This window comes from Lissotriton vulgaris, chromosome 3_1 (genome assembly GCF_964263255.1).
Source record: "Lissotriton vulgaris chromosome 3_1, aLisVul1.2, whole genome shotgun sequence".
Taxonomy (NCBI): domain Eukaryota; kingdom Metazoa; phylum Chordata; class Amphibia; order Caudata; family Salamandridae; genus Lissotriton; species Lissotriton vulgaris.
This window is the reverse complement of record NC_141689.1, coordinates 775329015-775354601: the sequence shown is the minus strand read 5'-3', so window position 1 is coordinate 775354601 and position 25587 is coordinate 775329015.

The following is a 25587-nucleotide window of genomic DNA, read 5'->3' as shown; positions in this document are numbered from 1 at the left end:
AACACAGCAACTACGTCAATAAGAATACATGATGCGAAAGGAGGTGAACCAACATCTCCATGCCACCACATTGATCGAGTATCATAAAGTAAAAAGGATTCCTCGAGGCTTGAGGATTGCCTTATGTACTATGCTTCTCAAATTCGACAAAACATTCATGTGGCGCTGGCACGCGATTTTAAATAAGTGCTCCCTTGATTTGATCCTCCTCATTATTGAAGCAATATCATCTATATTAAGGGAATTAACACACAACATAAACAAACTTAAGGATGACATTGCTCAAAAGATGGAACGGAATGAATGGGACAAGGTTCTAGAGGACATCAACAGAAACCTGGACATACATGCCATGGAAGTACATGAGCGAAAGATCTGTAAATTTCGCAGAGATACCATCGACTACAAGTTGTACGAGGTATAATTGTGGGCCGAGGCATATGCTCAGAAGCGTTTCAGAAAAACAGGAGCCACCTCATCTGAGGAAAGTGTAGCCAATGACCAAGACCTGTCATTACAACGACCCAGTCCAGCTGCTGCTACACAACAGTCCAGTGGACCAACCGAGGAGACGGCCACCACATCAACTGTTAAACCGCCTTTTTTAGCGCAGGGCCTTTGCTCCAAAACACCACCAGACAAAATCACTCCACCGCAAGACGGCTCAACCGGAGGGTAAAAGGCAAAAAAGGCAACAGAGACGGGCAGACCACAAAGGAACCTAAAGAAGTAAATTCCCTGGTGATGAACAATTCGAATAGAACATTGAGTATTGAGGAACTAAAGATTTTGAACAGAGGGACCTCCTTTGTCCCTACCTACACATCACACGTCTTGGAAACAGGAGTAGCACTCTTCAAGTTTATGCGAAAGCTCAGACACAGATGGTTCTTTTCTATGAATACTTCTTCTGATGAACAGACCCAACCTCCCAATGGTTTCTTCCAAAGAGCAAATTCATGCCCACCATAACACACAAAACACTCAATACCTTTGAAACTGTGGTTAATAAGGACCTGGAGCTCATACGGTACATCAAACCTCAACGTCCTAATTTATCAAAGAAGGAATGCCGCATACTCAATGTGTTGACGAAGGGGGAGCCTTGGTGGTCCTCAACATTGAATACTATATTAACAATGTTAATGAACACATGCAAAATACTGACACTTACATTCCTATGGAGTATGATCCCACCAAGGAGTTTATGGCATTATTGAGCACCATACTACAAAAAGGAGTTGAAGACGGTATTATTGACAAGAACAAGAGAAAATTCTTGATGAACCGCACACCTAAAATTCCACACATAGATATGCTACCTAAGATGCATGAGGACAAACTTCACCCTCCGTTCCTTCCAATAGTGGCTGTCTGTGGATCAATCCACAAACCCATAGGGTATTTCCAAAATTTTTACTTGCAACCACTAGCACAATCGTGGGAAACATAAGTCAAAGACTCTACAGATTGTTTACTTAAACTAGACGCTGTGCCGCATCTTTTCCAGGAGGAAATCTTATTATGCACTATCGACCTGCTGGCCCTATACACGTCATTAGTCCTTAATGAGGGTCTTGAGGCGGTAGAGTGGAGACTCTTACACTCAACTATCTCATCAGATACAGGTTTCTTTCCCTTGGAACTTCTTCATTTCATGCTGTATCACAGTTACTTCATTTGGCAGGAGAAGGTTTATGTACAAAGAACTGGTACATCTATGGGAGGCTCATCATATGCCAACACATTCATGGTTAATTTTGAACACCAATTCATTCTTAACAGTTAGAACTGGAGCACAAAAGCAGCTGTGTTCCTGCGATACATAGATGATATACTAGTCATCTTGAAGGGACAAAGAACACCTTTGGAGAAATGCATCTTTGCATTAAATAGGTGTACTCCTAGGATACAGTTTACACAAGAAATACAAAATGAGAAGATACATTTTTTGGATATTGAAATTTCCTAGACTAGTTCAGGATTGGAAACGGCTGTGTACAGGAAACCCACTGATGTCAACAATGCACTGCACTTCTCAAGTGCACATCCGTATTCTCTTAAGAAACACTTACCTATTTCTCAGATCCCAAGAATAAAGAGAATCACTTCTGAAGAATCGAGATTCAGGACCAAATAGAAAGATACAAAGCAAGAGGTTATCCTGAAGCCACATTGAAACAAGCTGAACAAATTGTTTCCTCAAAAAACTGAGATCATTTGCTAATGAAAACCACTAAAGAAGTGTTTGTTCTAAAATATTCAGCACAAGCACCTAGCATTAAGGCCATTATTAGGAAACGCTGGGAGATCATTGCGAATGAACCAGACTTCAAGGGAGTTTTTATAGTTCACCGTTATTCGCACACACCAGATCGAACAATCTGAGGGAGCTACTGAAGTCCTAAAAGTGGATGCCAAATTAGTTCACAGGGGTATGAAAAAGTGCCACAATTACGGACAAGGCAGAAATGTAATCACAGGGAACATATTCACTCACCCATATACAGGTGAAAAACTGAAATTACAACATACATCATACTGTACCACTGAAGGAGTAATCTATGCAATAAAATGCCCATGTGGGCTTGTATGTGTGGGGAGAACCAGTCAAAAGATTAAAACACGTATTGTGGAAGACAAAAGCAGAATCCGCAATAAAAACACCAATTCTTCCTTGGCAGCACATTGGTTGACAGCATCACACACCCTTCCCCAACTACGGTTCACCATCCTTGAACGCATTAACATCACATCAGGCATTGACATACACACAGCCCTTGCACGCAGAGAAACGCATTGGATAAAATATCTTGGCAACATAATCCCAGGGGGGGCTCATTGATCATTACGAATTGTTATGCTTTTTATAATCTCATTTATCTGTTGTTTTTCACTGTGACTTTGATTATCAGATTTTGTGATCTTTAGATTGTAAGGGATTTGCACTCATTGTAACATACTTTCACTACTGCCCAGGATTACTGTCGCTTTCTCTGGTAGGACAATGTTATATATCACTTGTATTTGGGTCTTTATTTTTGACTTGGCGTTATTTCTGACCTTGTTTTTTTTCATAGTAGGTTCGGACATACTTGTTGGCATTGTTCCCCATCGCTTTCATTAAGCGATAGAACACTCCCATCTGGTTAAGGATTGTCACTGTTAGGCATTTCTTGGTTTATTGCTCAGCGTTTGTGAGGTTTAATAAAGGCTTTGTGTTTCAATTGACACACACATAATCCGTCATCAATATTTGGAGAGTCCGGCCCCTTTAAATACTCCACACTGGTGGCTTACGGCACACACGTTATGTCCGGTACGCTGTTTATGAGAGATTCTGGAAGCCCACACGCTGTTTGTTGAGCCGGTGAGTTTTGGAAGCCAGAGCGGGTATTTTTCTTTCAACTTTTATTAGTTGGATGTCGCATTCTAAGCAACACTATTTTTCACCCCACAGAGTGACTGATTTCGAACTTGTAGTGCGATTCTAGCAACACGCGATTAATTAAGTGGTAGCTTACGGCATACACGTTACGTCGGTTACGCTGTTTACGAGAGATTCTGGAAGCCCACACGCCGCTTGTCGATCCGGTGAGTTTTGGAAGCCCTAGCGGGTATTCTTCTTTCAAAATTTGTACCAGTTAAATGTTGCGTCCTTAGCTACCCCATTCTTTATCTTACAGAGTGACTGATTATAAACTTGTGATGTGACTCTAGCGACACACTTTTGTTTAACCATCGGTAAGACTTTCATTGAACACACGAGTTTAATATGCATGCATAAACCCGAATAAGATCATGTATTAAAGTATCTTTTTGGCCTCTCTAGGGCGCTGGTGCTATCGTCATTTATCTTTCTTGACAGACAACAGGGGTAAGGAGTCTGGGCTGTTCTTTCACTTGTTTACTCACTTTTGTACTTTTAATAGCATTTCTACTATAACGTCCTGCACTGGTCACTTGTGCATTGAGTTGCACGCAACACGGTTTCCTTTCAAGCACGTTTCTTTAATCACGGTCACATGAACTTTATCAGGTGTGTTGGCCTCATTTTCATTCTTATTCTTTTTCTGAGTGCAAATCCTAGGAGCATAATCACTCGCTGCATATAGAAAATCTATGTGTTTTAGACCAATGTTTTTTACTGGCATTTTTTATGCTTTTTGTTGTAGCTCTGGACGGAGGACTTAAAAAAGAAATTGTCGTCATTTGTTATCTCTTTCAAATTACATCCCCTGAAGAAGGGTTCTTGATGAACCCGAAATGCATTGGGAATTCATAATCTTTGGATGATATGCATTTTAATTTATGAGATGAATTCAGCATATTGTATGTATGCATTTATTTTCATTTTTGCAAAAAGCAAATCCAGTTGTAGGATAACTGTTGACTCTATTATTTTGTGCTTTACCCTTGGTTATTTAAATGAATCAATTTATGAACACAATTGATAGATTGTTTGTCTCTTCTTTATGTTGAAATTTGAAAAGATTTTGTAAAAAATGTTGGGGAACTTTAAAGAGGCTGCTCATAGCCCATTGCAGCGCTACATGCAGTCTGTGGTTATTCACAGCCTCACATTTTTCATTATTTTCCTCAGAGGGACGCAGGGCTAAATCCCTCTACACATGTAGGCACACAAAAACTTCATCACAACCTTTAAACCAAAATACAGTGTTCATAGGAATCTGATTCCTTTTAGGTGTGTAGACCCACCCTCCACATAGCATAGAGATTAGCCATATTTGGTGGAAAATGGATCCAATAGATGTACCACAGGATTCTTGATGGTAGTCCTTCCCATACATAAAGTAGTTTGTGGTGAGAGAAATCTCAAGTAGTTCCACAATGAAGTACATAGGGACACGGTATGGAGCAGGTCGCAAGATGAAAGGTAGCTAATATGGCTAATGCAATGTTGTACATTGCATTAACCATATAAGCTACCATTCACCTTTCCTTTTGTTACTTCTATGTATATTTCCCATGGAGGCACTTCTCTGAGCCTTATTTACTGTGGCCAGCCTGGAGTCCTGAAGCAACTACTTACACACATGCTCCCTTGCTTTACGAACCAATATGTAATTTATTTATACTATCACACAAATTACCTCATTGTCTTCATTAACACTTGTGCTAACCTTGCCTTTATCATTAGCCCACCAGTTCATACCCAGTCCTGATGAGACCCTCATATGATGTGTAGGGTCAAAACACTGCTGACATCTTCATAGAAAGACCTATGTTTCAAACTAGATGCTGTGGGAACTGCCCAGTGATGTCTCATATAACAAGAGAATTAGGCTCTCTTTGTTAAATACCAATGAACCGTTCATTCTCACTTATTTTGTCACCACTCTTCTTTTTTCAGTGAAGGTTTTGTCCACCTTGGGGCTTCTTGAAAACGTCTACACTGTTCACTTGACTGCGTAAAACTTTTCATGTGTATGCACTTTTTTCATTTCAAATCCAAATAATTTCAATTTAAATGAATTGAATTCATTAATGTCACACTGAATGTTCTGCGTATGTTTTGATTTATATTTAATTCTTGACATACATCTTCTTTCTTTCGATAAATGTGTTGATATAGATTCATTCAGGACAGGGTATCTTCTGTCTTATTATATTGTTTTCCCAGAATGAGTGTCCATGTGAATGATTGTTCCACGTTTATGCATGATACCCATGTTCACATGGACATTCGGGTTGCTCTTATGTTACCAAACTCTTTATTTCTGAGGCTGAGCCGAACTGCTGCTTGCCTTGGGTGACTGTCGGATAATGACTCAAGGACAAGCTGGGTGATGTGACTCACAAATTAAGTGGTTAACAGATGGTAAAAGATAGACCAGTGAAGGAGATGTCATAAAAGAAAACAACAATTAGGAAAAAGCTGTGGGAGAAATATGGGATGTGCTGTGATTGAAATGAGAGGTGAATGGGATTAGAAATAATGAGAAGAGTTTGTAGCTACAGGTAGTTAGTGGGCATGGAAGAGTCCATTGCTCATTAATTTAAATGGCTGTGTGTCTGAGACATAGGGGAGGGTGGACAATTGAGGACTGGGCTAGGAAGCAAGGGATCAATAAATGTCTTAACAAAAGCAGCAGTTGTCATTGAGGAATGAAATTGATTTATCATTCATCTCAGCGGTAAACACTTACTTCCCTGCAGCCGCCTCATAGTCCTCCTCCTCTGCTGTGCCCGCCTGAATAAGAATTATACAAAAACAAAAGGCACATATTTAGTAATGTCACTATCAACCACAGAATTTGCACAAGTTAAAAAAATAAGCCCAACAGATAAGAGGAGAGGAGAAATCTAAAAGAGGGTTATTATTGAAGAGGTTGACCTCAATGTAAGAAACAAGAGGAAAGAATGGAAAAGCAAATAAAGGAGGATGAATAAGGCTGCATAAACAAAAGAAAATGTTAAAGAAAACACAGAGGCATGAAGGTTTAACTGATGCTAAAGTAAATGAGGGGCAGTTAGGGAAAATAAGAAAAAAAGAAAATGCAGACAGACATGAGGCATGTTAACCTACGTGAGATTAATTGTTAACTCCAGTAAGATTAAACGCATAAAAACATGACTTGCCAGCTCTAGAGGGAATGGTTCCTAAATCACTTAGTCATCATAGATTACATCAATGATGTTATTTAAAATGTCAAGAGTGATGCTGTATGTGATGTCATAACTAGTGCATGGTGACGTAGCAAGTTATAGTTAGCTCAGTAAACTATAACCGGTGAATTTCAGTGTTTTTAAGCTTTAGACTTTTTTTTTCAATCAAAATTTTCACCTAACTATAAAGTAACTTTCATCTTTGATTTTCTCAGTGAATTTAGGATTTTATTAACGTAAAGAATTTTATTGCCACACTTTACTACTGCAGCTCTTTAACATGTGTTTTATTCAGTGAATTTCTAGGATTTCTTAAACAAAATATTTAATCGTACTTCTATGACTAACTATAACATCAATGGCCTGTGGCAGACAGGCCTTGTACCTAATCCAACTTGGGGCAGCCAGTAAATGAGAGTTCTCATCACATTACAAAGAGTTGATATTTTAAATAAAGGAGTTTACTGGCTTTGTCAAGGGGTCACCACATCATATATAAAAGGCAAACCTATTTGTAATAATGCCATACTTCACATCGTACATGTTAAAAACACACTTTGGGCCTAATTTCGATGTCGGGCAGATTTAAGTCTGCTCAACACCGTCTTGGTCCTGGGGCCAACCGACCTCCGGTTGGCGGTCCCTACAGCCTAATTAGGATGTGACTGAACACTGTTCATGGCATTCCTACAATTCCCTATGGGAGCATGCATTATGACGATAAACCGGTCATAATACATGCTTCAATAGGGAAATGGGAGATGCTGTTGATCCCTGCACCAGGTGCCTGCCACAGGGTGCAGGGTTCACCAGGGGGGTACCATGGGTGCCCCTTCAACCCCCAACCAGAGGCTGTACACAAAAGGGGGCCCTGCTGGGGGCCCCCAAACAGGTTTTTTGACATGGTTTCCATGTGGGACATGCCGACATTGAAACCATGCCAGAAAATATGCATCGTAATCCCAAGAGAGGAAAAGCCTGCCCTTTGGAGTTACAAGCCAGTTCTGTCTAGTTTACTTTCCGACCACCAGCATTGTAATGCGGTGGTCGGAAAGTAAACCGAGGGGCCGATTACGATGCAGCCTGGAAAAGCTCAGAACGGTCGGAGCCTTCTGGGCCGCATCGCAATCGGCCCCAAAGTGTTAAAATCACCACAGATCTATACGTTCAGCTAGTTTGATTGCTCCTCTGCTTATAAAGATGTAAGAAATCTAAATAAATGCATACAATTGCTATCAGTACCATTCCTAAAATCATTACTATAAAAGTTTATCAAATATACTTACTGCCTATCTCCCCCCTTACAAGAATTACTTGAGAGGCATGATGCGCTGTTGCTATCTTCTCCACATTTAGGTAAAGAGCAATTTTTATCCAAATAGATAGGCCACTTTTCGCTTTCCCTGAACAAGAACGGATAGCAGGAATAGAATAACATCCCCCATAAGACACACGGCCATCTCCCATGTATCCTGAAAGACACTGATATCATAATTCTCAACAAAGGTTATTCAAGTAGGAATCAGCATCTAACACCAGCGACACTCCAGCTAATACCTAACAGAACATCGGATCTGACAGAAGATAACGATTACGTATTCCCCATCTATGATACAATGGGATAGAAGCACTATTCATGACAAAATTCTTGCAATGAGTAAGACAAGATGGGAATCAATCAATTGAATTAGAGCACCAAAACAATGTGAGAAGGAAAACGGACCAATAAAAATTGCTTTGGTGAGCATGGTGATGGGTTGGCCGGACAACCAAGGGAGCACCAAGCAGTACATAAGGTGAGGGTGCTGAAGGTGCAGGAAAAACTGGGGGCGTGTAAAAATTACCTAAAGATAGAGTAACAATCCTGCCTCTCATTTGCTCCCAGCATATTGGATAAGTCGGTAAAGGGCATATTTCTGATTGCAATGTGGTGCAAGAGAGACTCAAACCTAAAATGTGATTTATGTAGCCACACAAGGCCACCATGCATGGCTTGATAACATTTGAGTGATTGCTGCTGCATTGCATTACTCTGCCCTAGAAAGGTGTTCCATGAGTGTTGCGTGGGTGATCACACACAACTCCCATGGTTGTTGATGTATTCCTAGATTTACCAAAAGTGGTAGACCAGGGAATGCACCAAAAAGACAAGACTTCCCAAGGGAGGTGTAACAAGGAGAAATATCTTTATGTCTCTTTGTTACTTCCTCTTTCTATGTCACACACAACTCCCATGGTTGTTGATGCATTCCTAGATTTACCAAAAGTGGTAGACCAGGGAATGCACCAAAAAGACAAGACTTCCCAAGGGAGGTGTAACAAGGAGAAATATCTTTATGTCTCTTTGTTACTTCCTCTTTCTATGTGTGCTGCAGAATGCAGCACACATAGATGAAGTAATATGCCTCTCTGGAATGTTTTTGTGCAGGAAGGTGTCCCCTCCTGCTTAAAGACAATCTTGCATGCAATACAGGCACCCTTGCATAATGTATTGCATTGGCACTAGGCCGCCAAAACAGTGGCAGCGCAGGGACAAAGACATAAATGCACTGTGCTCTTTTAAATGTGGTGAATTCCTGTCCTTTCGCAATAAGGTGGCTTGCTGTACAACGTTGTGTTACTTTGCCATAAATATGGCCCTACGTTTCTAACACATATATTTTTGGGGGGGGTGACCAGTCCAACCCACTCTTCTCACCATGATGATTTTAGTGCTGTTCATCTGCAGAAAGGCACTGTGATTTACCAACCAATTCAGTACTCTGTTAGGAAGGTCACCATGAACTTCCATTAGACCCTTATGAAGAGCAGGGACACCAGCCAAAAATAAAACAAAAGTACTCGCAGCTGGTGGGAGATTGATTATATCTAAATTAGGCATCTCTTCCATAAGGATGTGATTACCCCATTTTAGTGCTGTTGCATTACTATATGCGTTAACTGGGGGAACCAACTCTTGTGCCACAGCATGCACAGCCTTTAGTGTTGACAGCAGGATGTTTTGTTGTTGCAAAAAATGAGATCTCCCAATATCTGTCTTTGGAGCATAATTTTGCCCTTGGGCTTAGATGATTGGCAGCTACAGGTCGGGTTTGCACCCTTGATAGCAGAAGAACAGCCAATGTTGGGGGCAGGGGTAATCATGGCAAAGTAACTGGACAGCCCGTAAGGTGTCATGTAAAGAGGTACTCAAACAGTCTAGTGTTTGTGATTGATGCATAGCTGCAAGACAAGATTTTATCAGGGGACTCCAAAATAGTCTGCAGTCCATACTGTGCAAGGGTTTAAAGCCATTTTGCAATAATCATCAATGAACGTTTTATATTTTCTTCCCGAGCTTGTGAGAGGAGCGTTTACTGATTCTTTCGAGTGTAACGGGGGTGCCCTGCAACCCATTCTTTTCCTTTTCGAGACCGGGGTCAGGGGGCTGGAGATTGCAGAGATAAAAGAGGAGTAGAGCTTGGCATTAGTACTACCAGCTCCGGAGCAAATAATGTTGTACTTTATAATATATGTTCGGGATTTTCTCCACTTCTGTTTTGTCCATTGTTGCTAAAGCCTCTAAATTAGCATGGATAGCTGTCTGCTGTAGTGAGAGTATATGCTCAGTTAATGCTATTTCAGTAGAAATAACCCCCACAGCCCCATCCAGTATTTTTTACGTGATTGTCTGTTAGACTATAACTTTTTTATGATTATGCAGTTTTCATGAACGTTAGCATTCGCTGCCCCATTTATTATTTGGGTGCCATTTTAAGCTGTTCAAAACTGATCTAGTTCAATTCCGAGACATGCTCCTCTCTGAGTTTTGTTTACTCACTTGGGTTTTGTTTCAGTAATGACCACACTGTTCATGTTAGCACATAGCTTTCTCAAGAGATAGAGGCCCTTTCCCCCTTGTCTGGTGGCGGGCTTCGGATGGAATGACCTTGGACCATGTAATTTGTGTAAGATATGAGCGCTGAAACTGTTTTTTCTGTATTTAGCTGTTTAACTGCACCTGCTTGGAAAATTCCACTGTGGGCTTGTTTTCACCTGGTTACGAAACGTACATAATGTGTCTTTATGCTTTTTGATTTCAGTTCTCTCTGCAGCACTCCTAGGAACTGGGCAGATTGGGCTCTGCTCTGAGTGTATATGAATAAACAGTTTTTGGTTTGTATTCTCTACTGTCTGACTGGCTCTTCATTTAGTACGGAAGGCTGAGAGGTGGTCATTAGTTACCCGAGTGGCCCTAAACGGGTTACTTCCTTCATTTGCTACACGAACAGGGACTCCTTCGGGTGATTGATCCATTCCCTTTCCACAGACGGGGGAGGCTGAGGACATTGTCAGGTCAGATTAACGGCTCAGGGATCCCTGCAAGAAGAGATTCTATTACTCGCAGCTGTCCTTCTGTCCCCCTGGACAGTGTCTCACCCAGTGGTTTCCTGTGCTTGAGAAACTGGCACTGGCTCCAGTTGGGCAACTTCAACAGCGCCCATGTGTTTTTCTAAGACAGTTATGCCATAAGGCTTAGTCGGTCATTTTTCCATTGGTCTGGAATTAGAAGAGGGTGAGGTTCAGCACCAAGGATATCTCATGCATTTTCTTCAGGACTCCAGAAGACCATCCAAACAGGAACACATACATAATTTACAAAGATTTTGTGTCATGTTTGCACCACTATTTGGATGCAGAACTGAAGCAAAATACATTTTAGCATTTACAAAGCAATGCAAATATCAATTTGCATTGCTTTGTTTAAAAAAACAAAGGTAACGCAATGTGGTGCATTTAGCTTCATGGGCGGTGCATGGGTGTTTCTGTGCATCCATCCATGGATTTTTATGACCACCTATATTTAAAAAGGCTTGTAGAAATTGGTTTGTGCCACAATGGTGCATCTGCCTGGTGTACCTATGAGAAATATATTCATATCTCCTCGTTATTTCCTCGTTGAATGAGTGCTATATTCGGTAGTACAGACAGAGGGAAAAGCTTCAAAGGATAGTTTTTTTTCAGGAAACTATTCATTCCACCATAAAAACTATTCTGACCATAATGCAGGCACCACCATACTATGGCCCAAAGGTGCCTGGTTTGGCACTAGGCAGCCTCAAGTGCACCATCACATGGATAGATGACAACTGTGCCATGTCTTTGAATATATGGAGTAGTTCTGTTCTCAACAGGTGACGCAACGCAGCACAGCAACTTTGCTTGCTGCTCTGCGTTCCGACACTTCTTTGTAAATATGCTCCCCAGTAGTAGTAATCAGATCTGCCTAGACCCATTGGATGGATTAGAAGAGAATAATGTGCTACCATTCAGTTTGTTTCATAGTTTCTGCTTTCATATCTTTAGACTTAGAAATTGATGCTAATTTTGTTGGTACACCAGAACATTTGATTGAGCGTGGCTTTGCATGGTGAAATAATGAAAGCAGTATTTTTGGTTGTCTATAACATTTGCCTTGTATCTGGTTGCGTTGTAATGTAGAAGACCAATTTCTTCACCTAAAAATAAATGGTCATGTGCACCAGTCCATCCATGGTTCATACTGATGATCACACAGTACTTTCTTTATATCAGAGAAAGTGTGTTCCTGTAACGTAGCTGTCATTCAATTTTGCCATATGGAAAATCAGCTTCTTGAAGGACAACAGTTAACTCATTTGTCACATTTAGGCTTTGTGTCAATGGCATGAAGCACTTTAGTTTTCCATAAACATTGGTGTAAGCAGACACTTCCTTTAGCATGTTCACTGTTCAGATGTTCCCTATTAATGACAGGAGGACACTCCACCAAGGACATGGCAACCTCCTAGGCAAAAGTGAAGGGTGTATCGCTATAAAAAAACTACACAGGAGCCACTTGGTCACTAGGACATAACTTTATGTGCCAGCATTACTGTCATATCAACAAAATCAAATCAGAAGCTTAGAGGTTTGCATTTTGCAGGTTATCACAGAAGATAACTGTGATCCATATGTAGGAGATGTAGAGAAGAAATGTACACTGAGTATAGAAGTATCTTGCCATTCAAGTGTGAGCTAAAAGGGTGTTTAGGAATTGCTCTGATCTGAATTTTGTAAAGCTGTTTTGTTATAAGTCGTTAGTAAGGAGTGGAGCAAGGTAGAGGATGACGTTAATGCCAAGATTACTTACTGGTAATCTCAATTACTTGTAATATTGTAATCTTCCTTGCTACTGTCCTTAAAACCCACCCATTTACCCACTACAAAGAAGTTACTTCAGCATAGTGGATGCTTGGGAATTTTTTGGGATGATTGGAAAATCCGGAAATGCTGCCCCTCGGTTGGTATTACCTGTATCCTGCATTTGGGTCTGCTACTTTCAAGATTTTAGAATTAAATCCTCTTCAAAGATGGCGTCACCAATAATAATAGGAATAAAAAGGAGATTTCCAGGATGTAACCTTCACACATTCCAACAAAAGCAGCATATGCAAATATAGAGTGTCGTTCATTTATGCATACGAGGGCTTGAGAGTACCTTGTCAAAATGTGGTAGGTAATGAGCAAATATTCAGTTGGTCTCAATGTATACAGACATAGCAGAAAAACCCAGATGTTAAGGCAGGATAAAAGTAGCCTTTCAGCTAGTTTACACTTACAGTCGTTTGCGTATTAATTATACTTGCCTGCTTTAAAAAAGAAGACTATGCAATCGATAGGACGTAAATCTTTAGAGTTTATCTGTCAGAATAAATGTATGTTAGTGTTTCCAAAGAAATGTACGTGCCATTTAATGACACGTTTACAATATTTTAAAAGTTGCAGGCATGCACAAGTAAAACGTGTAAATTATCATCCAGCTTGACATTTCTCTGAGCAGTAAAGGATGTACTTAGGATGGTAGGTTCGCACTTCGAATGTGAATGCTCTCTGTGCCTTTTAAATTGATGTAGCCTAACTGTCTATTTAATTCATTATGCTAACCATGAAGTAATTTCCTGTTCAAAGCCCTTCTCACAGCCTCTCTGTTGTGAAGTATTTGAATTTCAGATTCGAAATGTGTTCATTTGGATAGCCTGAAAGGAAACCTTTGTTGTCAGCATTACTTTATGTTCTGCCAGCAGTCAAATCCTTCTTCTTCAGCAGCCACTAGCAAAATGCCAAACCCCCATTACCATATGTGGAAAAAGTAAGTATCTGAAGCCGACACAAACACCTGTGACGTTCTCTGGTCCCAAGTATTACCTTGAGAATTTCTGCCAACGGCCATAAAAGGTAAAATAATGTATTTCACATGATTAGGTTGATAGACCAGCACCACAAATGGCAACCTTTCTGGGTGGGGTGATGGGCAGGTAAAGTCGCTCTATTAGTCAAATCGTTTTTTTAAGGAGCAGTGCACTGAACTGAGAGATCCTTTTCTCCTTGAGCAAATTAACAATCAATGTCTCTTAGTGCAGTTAAGGTACTGCCCCCTACCCACAGATGGGGTTTACCGCACTGATTTTTTTTTTTAAAGTGTGCAGGTGTTCACGGAGCTTAAGATCACTTTTCAGCTATGACACCAGTCTGGAAAATCCAGTTTCAGACGCTAGTATAGAACAAATATGGATTGAATAATTTACAAAGGTAGCGATTTTTGTTGCAAGATAGTATATCAGTAACCCACAGTCTCAAATACAGGCGGTGTCTTTTGTTATGTTAAGATAAACTCTTTCTTATTATTGTCTCTTTGGCACCTCTACTTTACACAATTTTTCTTGTGCATTTCTTCGTATGCTTGGCTATATATGCAGAGGTGTGTTCTGTCCATGCTACTAGCTTACACTCACTGTGGGGAAGGAAGCCTGTCAAATGCGTGTGACGGGTGTTACCCTGCACGTTTCTTAGGGGAATGTGCAGCAGGTGTATGCCTGTCTGATGTTCAGTCCGAGTGGACATTTTCATTAGAAGGTAAAGGCTTATGCATTTGACTATCGTGTCTGTGGGAACTGCAGTGCTCCACTTCAGTTTTTCGTTATGCAGGTTACCATTGGACAAGGGATGGTTTAGGACTTACTTTAATTCGTGAAAGAGTATGTACTGGGGTCCAACGTTTTGTGCAGATTCCCAAGTCTGCCCAGAATTGACTCAACTTCATACCTCTTTCTTCTACTACTGGTAAATTCTCTGCCCCTCTTATCTTACAGCTTATTTTTTTCTATCGTCACGGTTTATTCGTCTTTCGTTTCCTCCTCCTTGTTATATTTTTCCCTTTCTTGCTCTGGATCAGATTTGTTGAGAGACATAAGTGTCGGCCCCATAAATGAGCGCTAGTGGGTCTCACCTTCAACCACAAGGTGAAATTATGGCACATTTTGGGGAAACTCAGTCACAGTCACTAAGGCTCACATGCCCGTTCATTCTGCCACCTGGTAAGTACATTGTTTGCATTTCAAACAGCGTTTAATGTGTGGAAAAAAAACCCGACTGTTAGTGCTGAAACCATCAATGTAGTAGCTATAAATACTGGCTCCATCTGGGCCGCCTGTGGTTTTTATAATCAGGCATTTCATATGAGATGATAAGGTAGCTATATGCTTTCAGAGTGTGATCTTTTTTTTTGATAATCAACTTTATTTGGTATATAAAACAGCAAAATAGAATTCATCGGTTGCAGCTCAGAAATCAACAAGTACAGCGGATCTGAATCAATAAGACACATAGGCAGGGTCAGTCCATTCCAGTCCAGCATCTCATCCTGCATTACAGTAACGGCGGAGCCTAAGACATTCAGAACAACAAGAATTATGGCGAATCATGTTGAACCACTTCCCCCATATTTTGTGAAACAATTCTGGAGCGCCCCGGATTCAAACAGGACCTCCTCCTGGGTGCCGCACCAGTCCACCCCCCTCCTCCAACCCGTCACAGTAGGTGCAGCCGCGCGCGACCAGTACGTCGCTATGTCCCTTTTAGCCACAGCCACTGCCGTCCCAAAAAGGAGCTTGTCCATCCTGGAACCATCCAGGCCATCAAAGATCCTCAGCAGCATCCGCAGCGGGTCGTGAGGAACCTCCCATCCCAGGGCTTGCGTGAGCTCCCGCTCCACCCTCCTCCAGAATCTCTCCAGCCCCGGGCAGAGCCACACCATGTGGTAAAAATCAGCAGGGGATGAACCGTATTTCGGGCAATCTGGGGAGGGTCGCAAGCAGGAACGGAAGAGTCACTCTGGGGTTAGATAAGCCGCGTGTAGGTAGTATATCTGGACCAGGCGTAGCCTGGAGGACGTGGTTAGGGTTCTAGGGGCCATAAGGGCATCTCTCCAATCTGCCTCTTCTAGGGGGCCCACTCAACTCTCCCATCGAGCGCGCAACTTATCTAAGGACGCAGGGCCATTATTCACCAGGGAGCGATAGATGCAGGACACTCCCCCCTTGCCCAGATTCCCCATCATCACCTGGGCCTCCAGCGGACTGAACTCTTGGAGGGAAACTGGTGAGGGGAGATGAGCATGGATGGCATTGGCGCAGCTGCAGATATCGAAAGTGTTGGGCGTAGGGAAGGGCATGGCGCTGCTGCAGGTCTGCAAAGGCACGGATATGGTCCCCCACCCAGACATCTCCAAGGACCGAGATGCCAATCAGATCCCAACAGCGGAAACCATTCAGGGACGAAACCTCCTGAAGCCAGGTGCCATGCCAAAGCGTCGTCTGACGAGTGAATTTACGGTCCCACCCATGTGGCGCAGGGCGGCGCGCCAGGCCAGGAGGACCGTCCTAGTGATTGGTGCCATGGTCTGTGGCACCGGGCATCCGTATAGGGACGCCTAAATCTGCGGAAAGTCCGTAGTCTCAAGCTCCACGCGGTACGCTGGGTCGGACCAGCCGCCCGCGTACCAGTCGTGGATGACTATCAGTTTAGTGGCAAGGTAGTAGAGGTAAAAGTGGCTCACCCCTAGGCCCTCGTCAAAGGGGGGATGCGGCTGTGTGCCAGGGTCACCCACGGCCGTCTGCCAACCCAGAGGAATCGGGACAGGGTCCCGTCAAGCTCATTGAACCAGGTGCGGGAGAGGGAAATGGAGATGTTTTGTAAGATGTAGAGGAAGCGGGGGAGGACCATCATTTTGAAAAGAGAGCTTCTTCCTAGGGGGTTGAGGGGGAGAGTTTGCCATTTTTTTAGATCTGCCTTCATCCGGGCCACCAGGGGCGCGATGTTCAACGTCCACTCAAGTTCTGGCAGGAGGGCCACCCATATCCCAAGGTATTTAAACGAGTGGTGTCTGAGGGGAATAGACGACTTACAGTCATAGCACTCCCTGGAAGGGTACAACGGGACCAGTGTGGATTTGGCCGCGTTAAACCGGGGCCCGGACCCTTTCAAAGTCAGCAAGGATTCGCAGGCACCTGGGGCCTGAACCCGATGGGTCTGCCAGGTATAGGAGCACATCGTCAGCGTAGAGGTCAATTTTGTCTACATGGCTCTCATTCCAGGTCCATCCCTTGACAAGGAGGTCCTGCCGGATGAGCGTCGCCATGGGCTCCATCGCTATGACAAACAGGAGTGGGGAGAGGGGGCATCCCTGGTGCGTGCCTCTGCAGATCGGAAAGGCCTCGGAGAGCGTCCCATTGACAAGCACCCGGGCCCTAGGGTTGGCATAGAGGACCCTGATGAGGCGGCGAAACAACGGGCCAAAGCCCATCGCCTCCAGCACATCCTGCAGATAGTCCCAGCCCACTGTGTCGAAGGCCTTCTCGAAGTCGAGAAAGAGGAGGGCCAGGTATGGGGGAAGGCGGGCATGGTGGGTCAAGGCCAGATGAAGGCGACGGATGCAGTGACGGGTGCCCCTGGCCGGCATAAATCCGCATTGGTCAGGATGGACCAGATCCTGCAGGAGAGGCTTAGGCCTCTGGGCTAGTATTGTGGCGAAGAGCTTGATCTCGGTATTGGTAAGTGAGATTGGGCGGTAGTCCGCACAGCTCGTGGAGGGCGGCTGGGTCTTAGGGATGACCACTATTGTGGCCAGGTCCGATTCATGGGGGAAGGAGCCGTTCTCCGCCACATGCCGGAAGAGGACCAAAAGTCGGGGAGCCAGGATGTCCAAGAAGGGAGCGTAATACAAGAAAGGGCTGACGTCTTATCTCTTTTCAAGGGCGGTGTAAATTTCCGTGACTGTGCATAGTCAGGTAGAGTCAAAGCGCCAGGATACCCTTTGGGTGACAGTCTGCGCGATAAAAGTATGCGATACATACATACATACAATACTCCTGTGGATATCTGTCTGGGCCAGGCGTCTTGCCAGGGTGGAGAAGAGGAATGGCCTCCAGAACCTCGTCCAGGTAAAGGGCCGCTCCAGGGCTTCGGTGGACTCAGGAGTGAGAGAGGGGAGCCGGGCATTTGCTCTGCCTAGGAGGATGGTCAGGGGCGCATCTGCCGGTCGTGCCGCGTAGAGGTTTGCATAAAAGTTTGCAAAGGTTCTGGCTATGGCCGAGGAGGTCACCTGGAGGGTACCGTCCTGTGCACAAACCTCCGGAATAATGCGATGAACTTTGGGATAGGAGACCAAGTTATGGAGGAGTTTGCCATTTTTGTCCCCCAAGCCATACCCCCACGCCACCGACGAGCGCAACAGCATTTGGGCCGAGTCCAATGATAAATGGTGAATTTCTTCCCGAACCAGCGCCAACTGCCGGGTGGGGTCAGCGCTCCCAGCGGAAGTTTTCTCTGCCTCCAGCCGCGCGGCCTGGGACTCCAACTCTGCGAGCCGGGCCAGTTGGTCCACCCGTTTGGCATGCATGAGCCCCTTCACCAACTCGCGAATCACAGCCTTGCCAGCCTCCCACAGGGTCCACGGCGAAGGAACTGAACCTTCATTGGTAGAGAAGTAGTGGCTTAGTTCCTGTCCCAGTGTGACTACCATTCTATGGTCCTGCAGGAACCAAGCGCTGAGGCGCCTGACCGCCCGCGGGCCAGTCGGGGAAGAACCAAGTCGGAGGGAGACGGGGGAATGGTCGGACAGTCCCCTGGGCAAGATGAGCTCTCCAGAGACCAGGTGGCAGTCAGTGGCCAGAAGCAGGAGAAGGTCGATACGGGAGTGGGTGTGGTGGGAGGTCGATGTGTGGGTATACTGTGCCTTGCGGGGATTCCAGACTCGCCATACATCGCAGAGCCCCAGAGCCGAGGCCCAGCTCGATAATGCAGCAGCAGAGGAAATCCGGGTCACAGGCGGAGTCCCGGTCGTGTGGCGTTCGGGCTGCATGACGGCGTTGAAGTCACTTCCAATCACCGTCAGGCCATGCAGAAGGGAAGAGAGAACTTGTGTGAGGCATCGAAGCATCAGGTGCAGGAGGGCGGGATGTAGAGATTCGGGATATTTAGAGGGCAACCATCCACCACGCCCGATATCGCCACATAGCGCCCTTATGGGTCAGTGTAAAGGGAAGGCCTCTCCTGAGCAGGATTGCTACCCCTCGGGACCCGCGCTTAAACCCACAGTGCCAGTCCGTCGCGAAGCCGTACCGGGCCAGGAAGTTGCATTGCGTGCCTAAGAGGTGGGTCTCTTGGAGAAGAAGGACATTTTTCTATGCCGGTGGGCCGCCCGGAGAATGGCTGTGTGTTTAATACGGTCCAGGAGACCATTAATGTTCCAGGAGAGAACGTGGAGGGGTCTAATCAACGTGTACACCATCAGGGGAGGAGAAGATGTAGGGGGACAGGAGATCGCCGGGGAGCGCACCAAGGAAGAGAGGTCCAGTACTGCCGCGCTGAGGCAGGAAGAGCCGATCAAGAGCAGTTAGTGGAGAAGGAGCACTGGAAGCCCAAGCAGAAGCAGGGGGAGGAGGAGAGACCGCCCGCAACCACCCCCCGTGGTGGCCCGTAGGTGGCCAAAAATAACAAAGTACTGGGCAACAGGAGCTGCGTGGCAAGTGTGGACCCTCCCACCACATTTGGTCAAAAAGGAGAGCTGCAACTAACCACCCGCAGGTAGCACCAGCAATGGCCACGAAGCGGCTAAGCGGAGCTAAACCAAAAGCGGTCCATAGGCGGACGAAAACAATAAACCAATGTGAGCCAATGGACTCCCCCAACTCCCCACCCTACACTTTGAAACAGGAAGCATCTGTCGCTCCAACTTCCAATCAACCAAGAATTCCCCCGCTAGGGGAAAGGTACTAAACTAAAACAGTTAGTAGGGAGCAGTAGCACCAGTCAAGAGTTGGTTAAGGAGGACCCCCCTCCACTTCACAGGATAAATGTCAGCAGCTTTAAACACAAGAGCTTCAAAGATGAGTGTAAGTCAGGATATCAGCAACAGTCTTGCAAATGGCAGAAAGGATGTGGTACAAAGAGGAAGAGGAAGACAGGGCAGATGCCCAAACTAGGAGAGCGTAGACAGTGCAGGGCCCTTCCTCCTCAGGAAACCGCGGTGGGCAGCCAGTTCTCCAGGTGGTGAGCCAGGCTCAGGCAGCTGGACCGAGCAGACCCGGCAGGTCGGACCCAGCCACTGAAGACCAGACACCAGGTGATGTTGGTTCAGACCTCCACCTCGTCCAGGGTTCCACGGATCACAGGCCTTCCGGACAAGTCTGAGTCCGATCGTGCCTTCCGCAGGCCCGCACCCGACTCAGAGGCCCCATCGATGACGACCAAGAAGGAGGACACAGCAGAGGGGGGGCGCCCTGATCTGTGAGCGGAGCCAGGGGCCACTGGGACCTCATCCCCGGTGAGTGAGAGGCCCTCTCTTGACGGCGTCCTCGCCTACGAGATCCGGTGCGGCACCGCCGCGGCCTGGGCACCTCGTTGTTCAGGTGGGTTGTAGGCCTCTGGACAGGGGATGAGGCCCGCCCAGGCAGTAGGGGGCGCTCCTCCGTAAGCCAAGTCCATGCCACCTGCGGGCTGTCGAATAAAAAGGTCTTGTCTTGGAAAAGGACCTTAAGGCGAGCCGGGAAAAGGAGACCATACCGCAGTCCCAGCGCCCTGAGCTTTTGCTTGACCTCGTCGTAAGACCTACGCTGGGATTGGACCTCTCTGGAGTAGTCTGGGAAAATCATTATTTTAGAGTTCTGGAAGAGCAAGGGGCCCAGGTCCCTGGGAGCCCCCAGGATGGTGTCTCGGTCCCGGAAGTTGAAGACACGGAGAATGATGGGCTGGGCCGGGGCCCCAGGAGGCGGTTTGGGCACAAGCAAGCGGTTGGCCCGTTCTATCGCAAACCAGGGGGAAAGCTTCTCTGGAGGCATCCAGGACGAGGTCCAGGATTCGAGGAAGACGGTGGTGCATCCCTTCTCCACTCCCTCCGGAAATCCCAGAAGGCGCAAGTTGTTTCTGCGAGCCCGATTTTTGGCGTCCTCTGCCCTGTTATGGAGCTCCGACGTCAGCGTCTGAAGACGCGCCACTTGGGTTTTGAGGATGGTCAGGTCATCCTCCGCCGTGGAGATATGGGATTCCGCTGCTGTGATTCTCGCCGTGGTGTTTCGGAGGTCCTGCCGGATGAGGGCCACATCCACCCTCACATCTCCAATCTTGTTTTCCACAGAGGCCTGGGATGTGCTGACCGCTTGGAGAATTGTGGAAAGGTCCCCTCCCTCAGCCCGCTGTGGAGGCAGGGGGCCAGCACCGGATTCATGGTCTGGTTTAGTGTAATGGTCCATGCACGTCTGGGTCGGGGGAACCGGAATCTGTGTGGTCTTTCCCCTGCCCATGGTCGCAGCGAGCCAGATGACAGCGTGCAGGGGGTGATGCAGTCCCAAGGTCGTCGGGTGGCGAGGCTTCAGATGTTCAAGTGGCGAGGGGAGGGAGAGGTGGGGGCACCCCCGGTAAGCCAATGTGCAGCCCGCCCTCCGGTGGCAAGAAAGACGAGGACTTCAACGGCTGATCAAGATGGAGCAGGGATTCCAACAGTCCACTCGGTTGCACCTCCCGCGCCGGGCCACACCGCACCGGGAGCCCCTCAGCCAGCCTCCAGATGCAATGAATTTCAGCCAAATCACCTCCACCTCAGCACGTCTCCAAGCGTGGGCATCCAGGGGGGCCCAATGCCTCCATAGGGCACCGTCCCAGCACGCTGGGCAGGCCAGGTCCCGCAGGGTCCTGGGCCCCGAGGAACAAGTACGCAGCAGATCGCGGACTGTCCATCGCCCGGGGGCGTTCACACGCAGCCCCCGTGGTCCAGCTGCAGGAATCTGGGGTGGAGGCTGGAGATCGTCAGTCTATGCTGCAGGGGGGCCGCGGCCATGCAGAGTGATGCGGCAGGTTAGGACCAAAGCAGCCACAGTTCCTCTCTCCTTCGGGGTCTCACAGGAGGCCCCAGTGGCTCACAAGCGGGGTCGGGGGGAGCAGCACACCGCCGGGCCACAGGCACACTCGCACCCTCTCCGCCGCCTAAGGTCGCCTCTGGCCACCGCGGGAGCTCCCAGCCTCGCGGGAGCACCACGGATCATCCACAGCCGTGGCCGCAGTCCAGGCAGCCTCTCCAGAGATCGCGCCCCCCACTCTGACAGCGGGAGCAAGTGACTAGAGGGCTGTCCAGCCCACCCCCGGGCAGTCAGGCACCAGTGTCCCACAGCCTGTAACTCACTGTTTTACATATCCTGGCAATGAAAGCTTAAATGTCATTTGTCACTGTAGCAAGGCAGGCCCTACCATAGGAAAATATTGGGCTACAGATTTCTAGGGTCACACGTGGGGCATTAGGAGGAAGCTGCTGCAAGCAGGATTTGGTGAATTCTGTAGTTTAATTGTTTTTAACTTGTCTAAAACATTAGCAGTATATAATTCCAACAAATTACAGTGCTTAATTCCGGTTTGAAGGTAGTTAAAACTGTGGCTCAATGACTCATGTTGATAGTGATTAAAAATTATTCTGAAGGTTGGCATCATATTTTATATCACTGGTTTGAAAATGACACTTTTAAAAAGTTGTCATTTTCCTGACACAGCTAAATAACCCTTTACCCAGTGTCCAGTTTCATGTGACTGTTGCCTGTCTCTGCTGTGGTCAGATGTGGATTGCTCCCAGACAATGAACACAGGCCTGGGTGGGGCAAAGTGTTTTTCCTCCTTGAGCAGGGTGGCCTGTGGGGCTATGGCCAGCCCTTTCCTGAGCTTCAAATGGTATCTACTTTGTCACTGACAGATGTAGATAATGCCTAGTTCTGCCTCTCTTTGTCTTTTTAGTCAGTTTGGCTCTAAACCCGGTGGGAGTTGGAAGCTGCTCCAGAACTGGTTTTGAGCGACCATAAGGGAGGGTTTGTCCATTATCCTAGCCACACCTCTGGTTGGGCACAGGGCGCTCTGACCAGGGAAAGAAGGGTTCTGACATGTTGGATTTTGGTAGATTGAGGTACTATGGGATAACTTACAGTAAAGCACACAGGAAGTGTTGAAAATGTGGGAAGGGTCCCCTGGGGACTTTTACCCCATGGTTTAGTGTCCTCAAACCACAGACTGCCACTCGGCATAAATGTGGAACCCCCAGTACCATTGTCAGATCATTTTAGGACCAGTGGAAGAACAGAAGAGGACTGAACCTGCTGACTGTGACCGAGGAGAGCCTTGAAAACTGGACTTGCTCCCTCTCTTGAACCCAGGATAAAGAAGTGGACTTAAGGGTCCTAAGACTGAACTCCTGTTTGGGCTATTGGGACACAACATGCTCCAAGAGGCTTTTTTTCCTGCATTTCCAGTTACAACTGGACGTGCTCAGGACCCTGCTTCTGGCTTCTGCAAGAGTCTTGACCCCCAAGTGCTGTCCCCAAGGTCCGAGGCTGGTGGCTGTGGTTAGAGTGTACTTCTGAGGTTTTCTGAAACCTAGGACTAAGAACATTTTTGCCAACTTTTTGGTATGAGAACTGAAGGCGGACCAGAACTAACCTGCCTGGCCAATCTGGCTAAGATGCATTGTCGCTTGCCCAAAGGTTCTAATTGCACCCACTATGTTCTTCTCTGATGTTCCAGGAGGTTTCGCAAACAAGGTGTCTGGCCTCATGGAATCCTCTTTGACTACACAGCCTGCAGCCTTGCCCTGCTGAAAGAATCTGAGCCCAAAAAAAGTCAGAAGGTAAAAATCTTCACTGGGCCAGCGTGAAAAAAGTATCCAGCCAGTGAGGTACCTTCTCTAGGCGTGACATTCAAATTTCTCCCACTCTGAACTGTCCTGCTAAAAGTCAACAGCTTCCCTATGACCTTGTCCAGTGGCTATCCGGTGACATGGAGCCCTCTTCAGCCACAGTCTGCTCCCTTGCCTCATTGAGGATTTTAGACCTCCATTCCAGAGACTCAGTCCGAAGATAACACTTTTCACATTGACTAACTTGTATCCTACCCGCACTCCATTGTGGTCAGCCTTAAACCTTACACGTGTCCCAGTGAAATGCAATCAGGTGACCACGATCGGCACTTAACCCTTTTTGGTACTATTTCGAAGATTAAACTTTAAAAACTCATAACTCAGGTTTGAGATTGTTCTTTTGTTTACACTTTATTATTGTTTAGGAACTGCATACACTCTTTATACATTGCATCTACAGTAAGCCTGACTGTTTTTGTGAAATGCTACTGGAGGGTTAAGCACTCTTTTATTTTGTGTCTTTTGTGGCTCATGATCACAAGAATTGTAATTATTATTTGAGGTGGGTTCTCACCATACTCAAGTAATACTCCAGTTTCTTGCAAACACATTATTTATTACCTTCTTTGTGGTAACAGGTTAATGTCGAATATAGCACATATTTAGTGCAACTGAATAAATGTAAACCCCAGAGTTTCCAAATGTGTTCATACATGTGCTTCCTTTGTTCTTTCCAGTCACTTTCAGTACTAGTAGACTCTAAGTATAGATGTATTTCTTGCTTCCGATCTTCAATTTTTATGGTTTACCAATTGACTCCAAACCCTCTCTTTTCCCAGTTATTTGGTGTCAGTTTGCAGCATAAGATTGGGTGGGTGCAGCAGATTCCTTCCATCAGGTACAACTGTATTCCCATTTTTCTGTGTCGTAGATAAAGGCTGGTTTATTAGCCTTCAGTGGCTGCAAAGGTCCTACTTATTGGTCATTTGCCTATGGATGCTTTTGAGGCTCCTCTATGTTGAATGCAGAGTGGGCTTTGGGACATGCTGTACATTGACATGCTGCAGAGTGGCAATTGTCTTTGTTTTTCTTAGTTCTTCCAAAGAAGGATATCCAAAGTTTTCCCTGCATTATTCCATCTGATTCGGTAAAAGGTAGTTATCAGTATAGTACCTGCTACAGAATAATATAATGAGTAGTTGGTTCAAAACTCACTCAATTGTTAACCCCAACTTTGGGTTTCAGCAGGGATAATGCAGTGAGCACATGTTCTGGTGGTGATGAATAGCTTCTAGTACACTGGCTATGATACATGATATCACTCTATTCGAACATAACTCAGTTGCATTTCCAAAGGAGCACAACTGATCCAACTTTGATTAAGACCATGCATTCATTGGATCATTCAATATCTATCATGTGACTATGACTAGTGTCTCCTTCTTTGCAGTTGGGCTCTGGACATATGTTAACATTTGTTTTTCTAAATTATATGAAGCTGTTATTGCTTGTGCTATGACACAATATTGATGGACCTTTACCTGATTCAGTTCCAACTATTACTTGACTCCTATGGATTAACTGCATGATTTAGAAAGATTTGTACGACCTTCAGGATTTTAAAGTAATATTTTATATATATGATATGATTTTCTGGAACTTTCTTCTGCTCTAAATCAATACATTAGTTGACAACACTACTAATAATTCTGCTGTTTGATGCTTGAGTAAACAAAATAAGTATAATTCATGGGAAATGTCAGGTGTCTAATTTTTGTACGTCATTTTAAAGATAATGCTGCTCTCTAAGGTCTAAAATGTTGAAATCTAAGTAAGATTTTAATGTTCGCGATCTTTCTCTTTCAAGTAGATTCTCAGTCACATAATGTATCTGAAAACCATGCGTGGAAAGGGAAAGAGAAAGTGATATGCCCTTTGAGATATAATTAAAC